The following is a 12,097-nucleotide window of genomic DNA, read 5'->3' on the forward strand; positions in this document are numbered from 1 at the left end:
TCTGGTTGTCTCTCACAGCCAGGTTGCATGACGGTGTGTTTGGAAGAAAACTCCAAAGGTTTTGATAGAGTTTACATGTTAGACTGAAAAAAAAACAAAAAAACCCTCGTTGTCTCAGTACCTCTCAGAAAAGGACTTAGCCAAATCTGCCGTGAGGTTTCCTAGAAAGACCTGAGGGCAGCAAGTTGTCTGCCAAACATTTTGCTTTCAGGAGTTTGTCAGTGGTTTGGTTTGCTGTCTTCATCTTATTGCAACAAAACTGTGGTCAAATTGTAACCTAAATCCACATCTAGGAATAAAAGAGTGAGACGGGATGAAAGACTCTAGGTTAGGCAAGTCTAGACTCGCAGGGTTTCCCCCAGTGCATCCTTAGCCTGGCGGGCCACCAGGGTTTACATGACCCCCACCAGGCTGAGCACCATTTGTTCATTTTAAAGAGGGTTTTTAATACACTAGTAACAGTGACAGTAAAGACGGATCAAGCTAGGTTTATAGTTGACGGATTAAAATGGGTGGGAGGGGGTGCACCAGTTGCACCTGCCTGTTAGCATGTGAGGCTTTGATTCCCAAATAACGATTCTTGCTCCTGCATCTCTGAATTTTTGTACCTTTTAATGTTTTTTTAACACTAAAACATGGTGGGCCGCTGATGGACCCCTACCAACGGACTTAGGAAGTTTTCTGTGGGAAACCTTGGCTTGCATATTATAGAGAAACGACAAGACAGGCTAGACTAGAGTAGGCTAAAAAATCTAGGCTGGAGCAGGTAAGGACAGGATATGAAAGGATAAAATGGGATAAAACAGGAAATTACAACATAGGGCTGAAGAGAATAATTAAATACAAAAGAATAAAGTTCCTCTGTTGAAATGTAGTTTTCTTGTACTATAAAATGTAATATGTTGTGGAAACACTGGTCTAAAATACTTTTAATAGCTTTTAGGCTTATTAATAAGATCGTTTCAAAGATAAGTTTATCTTATCCTATTCAAAGTGAATGCTTGGCTTTCTCTTTGTACTTGTCTCACAGGACGCCATTCCTGTTTGTTTTTCACCCTTACTAGTTTATAACACAAGCGAAAATATCAGCACGTCGTATGAAAATAAAGCTATGAGGCTAACGTCACATTACCAGAAAAGGCAAGATGTGAATTTATTGAAGATTGTAGCTGTACATAAAGCAGGACAGTAAGGCTTTAACTATGAGACTCTGCCTTGGACATAATGCAATGTGAAGGCATTGATCAGAGACTCTAATCGGTTTGCACAATTGTCTCCTCCAAAGATGAACTCACCTGCCATTAAATATCTCTTACAACATTTTATGTTTAGTTTGTGACTGTTTCTGTTCAACATCTTTTTTTATATAATTACTGTAACCGACAACCATCTCACCTCCGTCTCTTTTCCTGCATTTCCCTTCTCTCGATTTCCCCCCCCCCTCTCCTTTCTTTATCTTGCCCCCTTTCCTCCACCCCTAAGATGTGAGATTAAACTCCTCGGGTTCTTTTCTAAGGAGGATTAGCCTGCAAATATCGAAAGGCCAGCCTCGACAGGAATTATGTACTTTCTGTAGCTTCTAGCTACACTCTGACATGTGTAGTACACACTCACAAATATATAGGGTTTGTCAATTGGCCTCACTCAGCACGGCTCCCACTGTCACCACAGGTTTACACAAGTCCTGCAGCACCGCAAAGATATGCAAAGTGAGATTACCATCACATCACTTTGACCAAGGAGTAAGCAGAGGTTTGTTGGACGGGTTTTAGGGATCTGTCAGAAAAACGTTGAGAAGGCCTGCCACGACAAATCTAAGGTCCGTTTTCCCGTATTTGCTCGTACCGTTTATACGTCTAACACGTGAACGGGTGTGTGGATTCCTGCATAAGCTGTGCTGTCAGGTGCACTGCAGTACATAATCGTTAGAGGATAAATATACAGCAGTTTGAACATCTCATCATGTCATGACCAAGGGGGCACAGGAGCTCAGTCTTCAGTGGCAAATCCTTTGAAGGTATTTGGGCGGTTTGCTCTGCAGTGGGTCACCATGCGCCGTCGGCATGTTCTGGTCTTATTTGGGGATTTGTTTTGTAAACTTGGTTGTCTTGATGAACATTCATGTACAGTATATTGGGAGCAAGGGCGCCAATTTATGTTTCTGCTGATGGGTGCTCACCATTGACGTCAGGTGACTTATCGTCACATATGCGGCATCATTTTGCATCGAGTCCTGGATGTTGGTGGTGTGGAAAACAGCACAAAGTATCTGAAAGAGGGACTCAATGTTTTAGTATTAATTATCAACACTATGACAACTACATGACGAGGTCCAAGGGGAAATCATTTCACAGTTAAAAGTTTTAACAAAACAACAAAAAAAAAGGCATGGTAGCTGGTGTGAGTGTGGAGTAAAACTGATATTCACAGCAAGAGAAAGTTTTTCTTCACCTGTTTTTCAGCGTTATTTTGCATTTGCTGTGGCGCACGGCTGCTGAATTTCTGAAAGTTCAACAAACCACAAAAGATCGATTGCCTCTTTGGTTTGTTGAATGACGGGATGCAACAGTTGTCAAATAGGATAAAACATCATTAAGTTTTTAACAAAACTACGGCATTTACCAGTATGTAAAATTACCTATGTTACCCAATATAAAGAGGACATTTGTTAAATCCTCATTTGACACCAAACTGTTGATAGAGTTTTACCAAGGAAGAATACACATTTTACCTACCAAAGTGTTGGCAATTTCAGGTTTGAGTTGAGCCATATTAGATATCGGTTAAGAAATAAGAGCACGCAGCCGTTTTTGAGACAGATTCCTGCTCATCCTGCATCAGAACAATGTGGTTTCTGGACATAAATCAATGCATGGTAATGCATCACTGGCTACAGCAGCTAATAGGAGCTTGCCATGCTTACAGGACTTGCTGCTGTGGCTTTTAACAAATCAATGAGAAGTAAAGGCTGCCTGGCACACTTGGATGCTTTGGTTTCAGAGCATCCACATAATCTGAGTCCCTATGGCGAATTTGTAGACTTGTGATAAGAACAATTTTGAATTTATATTGATCAGCATAAAGATGAGAAACTCTATATCTAAAATACTTCCCTAGAGTTGTTTCTTGTTCCTAAGCTGCAGCCTTTTACTTTTTTGGAAAGTTTCACTCTGTATGAGGGGCAACATGCAGAAAGAGCTGAAAACGCGACATGTTGTTGACTCATCCTTCAAAGTTTAAGGTCTATATCTAAAGCATTCAGGTTTATATACTTGTAACTTCATGTCAAGTCAGATTTTTGGCATTACAGAATGTGAAGCTAAAAATGTTTGGCTGGGAAGAGAGATTCTTCCCTCTGCAGAGCTGAATTCATTTATTACCTGCTTTTCTGGCAGATCTTCCATGCTGTCAGGCTTACCAAATTCAACGTTGAGAAATCCACTCTTTTCCTAAGCATGTTGGTGCACAGTGTTACTGTAATTTATTGCAGCAGTTCATCGGGACACATCTTGAGCGAGAGGCCGTCTGCAGCAAGGTATTACGCCGGAAGAAGTTGCTGAGTGGCAACTTATGGGTATTTCCAAAAATAATAAACAACACTGGCAAATCGCAGCAGCAGCACACGCAACCACTTTTCAGTCAAGCCTAACCGAAAGACGCATGGTTTCCAAAAATGCTCAGTTAATTCAGGTCAGGCAGGCAGATAAACACGAAGAGAGCCTCCTGGGTGTTTCAGAAAATATGTTGCAACACTCAGCGGTTCACCTTTCAGTCACTCCTCATCTAGTGAGATGGAAAAGGCAGTTTGTGTGTGTTTTTGTTGGTTTTATAGGGATTTTCAGGCACAGGAAGCTGAACCGTTTACCACAGATTCACACAAGTTATGTAGCACCTGCCCTGAGGACACTTCACACACACTTCGACAGCCGACAGTTCCAGTAATTGTTTACTTGAATCCCTGTTTAAATCGGGGGTCGTAATTTGTCATATCTCACAAGACCCGGCTAGCTCTTATGAATCAATTGAACATACTTTGAGTTTTACAAGGGAAATATTTCTTCTAGGAAAGATAAACAGATATGAAAGTCAAGTACACCAGTAACCTCTTGGAAGTGATTCTCCGTTCTAGAGCCTGGAAAGGTTCAAGGCACAAATTGACATGAATAACTCTGGAGACCTTTCCTGATGGTAAAAAGTATTTTTGGGCATTCGTCAACTAGTATAAAGAAAAACAACCTGCTTTTTGCCTTTCCTCAATAATCGTGAAGCAAGGTATTTCAAGAATAGGCAGCAAACCAATTAGCATAGCAGGCTGACAGACAGAAGCCAACACAGATCCTGCACAGATATAACAAAAAGCTAATATAGAAGCTGGTTGTACACTTTTGTCTAATAGCACCACCCCTCGTAGCTTTAATTATATTCTTATGATGATGTTTTGCCTGTAATGATTGAAGTGTGTGTCTCTTAAAACACCTTGCTCACCAGCGTGTACAGGCTAACTCAGATTATGTAATTTCCACAATCTGAAATTGTGGAAATTACACAATTTCCACAATATTTGGAAGTCAATGGATCACAAATGCTGTTTGTGTTTTTGTGATAGAAGATTTTGGCTTTTTCAAGAAGAATAAAGGTATAAATAAATCTCGGTGTTTGCGATAAAATAACGAGAACCGTGTCCTGTTATTGTCTGATTGCAATAATAGGACTTCTCCTAACCAGAATGAGTGATTTAAAGATAGCCCTTAAGTTTAGGTTTTCTGCCTGCAGCACTTACACACTTACTGCTCCTCTTCCCTCTTGGGTGGTCCTTGTGAACCTACAGCATGCAGCTCTTAAGAAATCAAGCACTCGGCTTTACACACCTTTAGTCTCTCATTCAGTGTCAACACTCAAAGTTTTTTGGCTATTTTACATTTCTGAAAATGGAATTATTTTCCACTTTCCATTTCCACATAACCTGGAACCATAAAAAAAAAGAAAACATGTACATTTAGCCTCTGGGTGTATATGTAAGCATGTATAAAAAAAAGGAAACCACTGACCTGTTTAAGAGTCTGCTTTGTTAATCTTTAAACCAAAGTGTTTCAGATTTATGAAGTCGGCCCCTCACAAAGCTCTTTAAAGAGAGTCTGGATTAAAATATGCAAAGATTTAATGGAACCTGACACCTGAAGGGTCGGAGGTACCAGGCTCAGCTTTAAAAAGCGAGCCGGTTAACTCTTTTCTGGCTCATTCATTGAGTGGTTCCACAATGTCTTAGCTCCACAATGCCACCATTCACACAGCCAGCTACACGAGGTGAAGCTAACGTATACCTGAAACCCAACCCGCCATGCTAATGCTAAGGCAGCCTAGCTCGCGTTCTTTTCCATGCAAGAATGTCCGAAGAAAAGCTAATAATCACGGACGATTATGTTCGACTGGAGGAAATATTTCACTGGATATACCTGAGTTATATTTAGGAAATCATAGGAGCTCCTTCTTTCAAACTATTTAAACATTTGTTAGGTTTCCTTTTGCTAAGCAAATTTTTTTAGAGCAAAAAACACAAAAGGTAAGCTGTATAACCAGATCCTAAAGTTTATACTATTTCTGTTAAAATATTGCTCTGTCCCTGATGATGTTTTAGCAAAGTGCTGGTATTTTGTCTTGATCTATCACCTAAAATCCCACAATTAATGTCTGTGGTTACAAATGAGGAAAAGTGTAAGGGTTGGGAACACTTTTACAAGCCGTCTCTGTTCAGTTTTGTCCTTCGTACTTTTTCAATGCGCTGGTTTGAAGCACGGAGACAAAAGTCATGTTTTGCCTGCCACCAAAACCTATTAAAGACTTTTTTTGTTTTTACAGAAGGTTTTGCGCAGGTCGAGCAGCGCGCTTGCTCTCCAGCCACCAGCCGCTCTCTGACCTACAAAGTCACCGGGTCTGAATTGTTCCCCGGGGGCCCCTTAAGCCCCTTTAACATGAAGCAATGTGCTGTTTGGGGGCCGGTCACTTTTAAACCTCAAAGAGAACCAAAGGTACAGAGTGTAAAAGACTGTGTGTGTGTACGTGTGTGTGTGCGTGTACGTGTGTGTGCGTGTGTGTGTGTGTGTGTGTGTGTGTGTGTACTGCAGGGAGTTAAGGTGTAAATTTAGCCTCAGGTTTTATTATATCTACTTTTCTTTCGGACTTTCGTTGACGTTTCTGCAGCTGCTCCTCTGATTCCTCTGGTTTTGTTGCGTGTGGATGTCGGTGTGTGTCGGACCCCCTGCAGAGAGTGGACTGCGGTGAGGAAGATGAGCGGTGCATTGTGGCGTTTTGCCCGCGGAGGGGAAACAGAGAGAATAGCATTAGCATTCCAAAAGCCCGCTGTCGAGGCTGAAGGGGGTTTAACGCAGTTTCCTGCCTCTGATTCTAAACTGACCCAACACGAGCATCACTTAACCTCTTTGATTTAAGATTAGATATTAGAATGAAAAAAAAGGGCATATTTCACCAAATAAAGTTCAGATTTAAAGATAATTGCATCAAATCTCAATACAAATGTGGGGTGTTAAAGCTAGCCAAAAGGACTTTAAATCAAATGAAATCTCAACTAAAATCCCCAACTGCTAGCGGTAACAGAGGAATAAGACTAACTAATAGGGACCGCCAGCAGAGGTCCTGTGTTTGCGTGTGCGTGTGAATGTGCACAGTCAGGTCAAAGGTCATTTGCAGCACCAGAGAATCCTTCAACCCGGCTTTGTGTGGCCTTCTCTTTCAGATTCATAAACGCGGTGCTCTCGGCGCAGGAAAACGCCTGCCTGCCCTGCGCTTTCCTTCAAAGAGGAGTACAGAGAGTGCTCAGAGAGACGAACTGAGACAAATGCAGCGAGGCAGGTGATGTTAAAGTAGAGCAGAGAAACAGGAAAAAGACTGAAGTGAAGTGCAGAGGACAGATTCTTTGTTCATCACACACATACAGGAAGATTTTTTATTAGTCTGTAAAACAGCTGATGCATATCCAAGTATTTATTTCTACTTTATCTATCAATGCGTGTAGTCAGTGTGTGTGTGTGTGTGTGTGTGTGTGTTTGTTTGTAATACCTTGTGGGGACCATTTTCCCCACACTACATTGTGGGGACCGCAGCCTGGTCCCCACAAGGGGAAACACTGTTTTGGGTCAGGGGTCAGATTTAGGACTAAGGTGTGAATTGAGTGTCTGTTAGGATTAGGGTTAGGTATGTAATGGTTATGATAAGGGTAAGGTTTAGGCTGTAGAAATGAATGGAAGTCAATGGAAAGTCCCCACAAACATAGCCATGCAAACATGTGTGTGTGTGTGTGTGTGTGCGTGTGTGTGCGTGTGTGTGTGTGTGCGCGCGTTGAAGGGCGATCAAGTCAACAACCCCACATAAACTCAATTTATTAACTGTTTTGCATCACTATGAAGAGACGTAAATTACCGGAGCGATGGCGATTAGTTCCCCGCCCTTTCTTTCTCTCTGCTCATCTCTCCTCCCCCCTCCTGTCTGTCTGTTCTTTTATTTTTCTCCTTCTGTCTTTATTAATCTGTTAGCAGCAGGGCTCATTTGGAGGGCAGCAGGGCAGAGGACATGGACAGCAGGACGAAAGAGGCTAAATTGAAGTGGCGACCGAGCCGGGGGGAAGATGTAGAGAAAGGATGCAGTCGTGGAGTTTCAGATCAGAGGAAAATAGTGTTTGATATTAGGGGTGTGACGATTAGATCCAGCTCACAAGAACAGATGAGGCATGATATGTGGTATCGGCAAAAAAAAAATTAAAATAGGATCTGAAGGATAAGAACATGAAGCACACAAAACAGGAAATTTATGTACGTGTTCTAGCATCCCGTTTTTATTGGTGCAAAGCTAAAACAAACAATCGGTACACCTACATCAAGAAAGGTCCAGGTGAGAATCCAGACAGGATATCGCCTCCCTCTCTGTCTGTCCAGATTCCAGCTTCTTTACCTGGATCTTGTTGTTGTTGGCTGGACATCAATGTATGGTGGTATGTTTCAGGAATTTAAACCAGCGACTGGTGATGGAAAGAAAAAAAAACAACCCTTCTCTTCATAATATCCTTGGTGGACATTCTGAGTCAATACATGAGTTTAGTCAAGCAGCCTGACCATTGATTCTCATTTCCCTTCATCTTTCAGCGGGCTTTCTGCCATTGACCTGAATTTCTCCAATTTAATTTAGGTTTTAGGATAGTAGTCTGCCTGCAGTTTGTAAGTATCAGCGATGGAAGTGAACGGAGATGTTTAGTCTGTTTTGGCCACACTTCCTTATATTGAGTAAGTGTCAACAGCCATTTTGCTTGGCTTGGTACGTCTCTCTTTGCAGTTGAGGACGGTTGTTTACAGCGCAGGCTATTTCCGGTAAGATTCACAGCGACGAACTGGCGTGTTACATACAAAAGGGCGAAACGTTAACGATTATGTAAAGTTCAGAACCTGAACAGAAACACGCCTCCAGGAAGCAGTCGTTTCTCAACAGCCAAGACTCCAGACTCTCTGTACAGAGCAAACGAAGCAAATAGCATAGAACCAGGGCTTGGTTTTTACCAGGCGAGAAGCCTAGTACTTTGTGAAATGATTTTGTTGCCGAAAGTTTAACTGCTTTCACCTCCTGTCGAGCAACACAAACTTCCTTCCTTCTCCAGCGTTTATTTGCCCACAATTCTTGTTCTAATTAAATTGCTCATCTTTGCTCTTTGGAAGAATGAATAAGACAAAATTTGCCTCTCTGTCATATTATCGCCTCGAGGAAAGTGATTCTGTTTGACAGACAGATATTAGACACAATGATTAACTTGGACAAGTAATCGCATAAAAATGATTTGTAATTGTTTTATAGGATTTATTAAGACTGTCAAAAATTGAGGTACAACTAATATGCCGTATGCAAATGGTTGTGGAAATGCTGCACTCGAAAACAGTCGTAAAAGTTCATTTTTAATTACCTTTCTATTTAATATTTGACCTATTTTTTGGCTTTTATTGCAAATCTGTTGTGTTTTTGCTTTCAGGATAAAATTGTAATGCTTTTTTCCTGCCATGTAGCACCTGAGTGAAGGAGGATTGTCGAGATAAAAGATATTAGAAACCAGGACAATTTCCCCAGTGATGAACAATAGTGGCTATTTTTAAAATGAATCCTTCCACTGAACAAAATGACTAAATCATACTGGTATTTTTTATAGTTAGATTTTGATTAAACATCCTATGTAAACCGGGTAGCACATTTCAGAAAGAAAGAGAAAGTTCCACCAAAAATCTTTTTATTTTAGGTCCTAATTTTTCACTCCTGTTATTTATCAACACCCCAACATGTTCTGTGAGCTTCAAAGCTCTTGACTAAATGAAATAAAAGCAGACATTCAAGATGGAAGCCCTCCTTTGGTGTCTCTTTTGTTTTTCTCAAACTGAGGAAAAGTTGAGTCTCTAATTTTCTCTCCAGACCAGTGATCCCAGTGATCCCAATGATCCTGACCCCCTGTACAGCCAATAACACAGCTTCCCGGTCCACTCTACTGGAAACTCACTTTCATTCACCCTCTTCCCTCCCCACGTTGCCGTCCTCCCTTCCTCTTGGGGTCCTTCCTCTCTTTCAGGGTCAGGGATTCAAAGGAAGGGATGAAACGTGAGGTCGAGGAAGGAGGTGGGAGTTGTGGACACACCAGGCCTCTGTGGAGGCTGGGAGAAGATGTCACCTTCTGTCCGCTGGGTTCTGTCCAGTTTGACGGTTTTTTTCAAGACTGACTCAATCTGCGTGTTCAGTGTGTGGAAAATGCTACGCTGCTTTTTCCATTTAGTTTAAACTAAGAAATACAAAAATATTAAGCAAAGCATAGCTTTACTCAGAGCGGTGCTGACGTTTTGTTTGAATCTTGGAGGAATGGTTTGAGGATGTTCGGCCATTTTCTTTCCGTTTTTATTATTTGGTTTCACTGAAGGCAAAAATAGATGAAGAGAAACAATGCACACACCATTAACAATGCATACAGACATATTCTAGATCTAGACTGAAACCCAAGTCCTTCAAGTGCTGACAGCTGCACTGTCATGAAGCCTTAACTTGATATTTGAGGTACGTTTCTTTGTCACTTAATCAGAGGAAAATATTTTCAGTGAATCCAGAGGGAACTGCAGCAGCAAACCTAAGAGTTTAGGTTTATGTCAGAAGAAACTGGTCAGAAAGCAAAGAAAGTGGGATTAATATTCAATTTCATTGTGGGGTTTTTATACTTTGACCATTGATCAGCTCGTTTTTGGAAATATTCCCAAAACCACATTCGGGGAAGACTGATGTACGCACCCAGCTGACGTTAGCCAACTTCCTCACTGATCCATCAGATATTTCATGTAGCCATATTTGCCAATTGTTTTCTTTTATAGCTCCTGGTAAAGAATTACATTCAAAGCAAGAAATGTTCCTTTTATGAATTCTTAAAAAGAAATAATCTGCCGGAGCTGAATTGTTTCACTCTTTTTAATGCTTTGTAACTAGCCAGCAAAAACAAAAGGAGCCCCGTGACGGCCACTTCATCTATAAGTCAAGATTGAATGTAAATAAGCTGCTTTATCTCGCATACAAAAAAAAAAAAAAAAAAGAAAGTTTCATTGATGGATATCTGTTTCATATCTAGATTAAGGAAACACAAACAAAACAAACCTACGCAGCTAAGAACCAGTTTAAGCCCCGGTGTTTCTACGTCTTGCAGTTAGCGCGACTTTCTGGCCACTTTTACACTTTTGTGTTTTCAGATTTTTCTCTTTAGGTGACAAGAACCCGACCTGCGTTTGCATCTCAGTGACAGCATGATGCTTGCTCACAAAGAAGTAGTTTCAGCTGTGCAGTTGAGCACATTTGTTTGACTAGTTTCATAAAACAAGTGTGACACCAAGCCTCTTTGAAAATGTGAAGGACAGGAGAACATGTTGTATGTTGATCTTATTACATCAAGAAATAACTTTTAAGTAAATACCTTCCTACCTAAATTATTCACAGTCAGAGCATTGAATGAAAAGTCAAACGACTGAAATGGTGAGAAACGAGGCCAGGCAGGTTCCTTAGTTTAGGGATCAGCGACCTTTACTTTGCAAAAAGTCATTTTTACCGTCACTTTAACAAAAATAACATTGATCCAGTGCCAATAAACCTACGTTACTCCTTCGAAAACAGATATTTGATCACATTCTGTTTCTTTTACGGTTAATCAACCAGGACTTTGTTCCTGTTAATATTTTAGAACAAATAAAGAAAAACTTTAACATCAATTATTAAATCTTGTTTTTTTTCCTTTACTGAAGGGATGTATTTTTTTGGCATAACAGACAGGAAATGACTGAACAATCAAAACAAATGTATATTATATATATATATATATATATATATATATATATATATATATATATATATATATATATATATATTTTTTTATTTATTTTTATTTTTTTCTCCTGTTAGCATCATCCATCCAGCTGTAGAACTTTTATGCTCATTTTGCGTGAAAATGAAAAGCAAACCAGCATAAATTAGACGCTTGCAGACATTTTCCCCAGTTTAATTTTTCACCACACACGGAGATGGAAAGGAAATGTGTTAAACATTATCCAGAGCTCACTGGGATGAAATCCTGAGCTGGGATCAAAACAAAGCTTCCTCCATATGGAAAATATTTACCTTTTTCTATTTTTTCTTATTATTTTTCATATGTAATTCCTCGCTAAGGAATGCAATAGACTAACACAAAGTTGTTGTTTTTTTGTGCCTTTGTAATTTTTTGGTGACAAATCTTTGCCGTATGGTATAAGAAAGAAATCCATTGTCAGAGGAAGCCATTGAACAGTTTGTGGACACAGCAAAGAGGTGGAAAAATGTTATCTGGTCAGAGCAAGACTGAACTTTTTAACCAGCATGCTTACTCTGTTGAGAGGGAACACTGCCAAACACCCATAGATTCTTCTCTTCAGCACGGATCTATTAGCCGAAATGTTGAAAACTACTTTTTTTTTTTTTTGGTCACTACAATCCCAAATTTTCGCTTGCAGGGTGTGTGTGTGTGTGTGTCTGTGTGTGTGTGTGTGTGTGTGTGTGT

The sequence above is a fragment of the Poecilia formosa genome, unplaced genomic scaffold (genome assembly GCF_000485575.1).
Source record: "Poecilia formosa unplaced genomic scaffold, Poecilia_formosa-5.1.2 Scaffold395, whole genome shotgun sequence".
In the NCBI taxonomy this organism is placed as follows: domain Eukaryota; kingdom Metazoa; phylum Chordata; class Actinopteri; order Cyprinodontiformes; family Poeciliidae; genus Poecilia; species Poecilia formosa.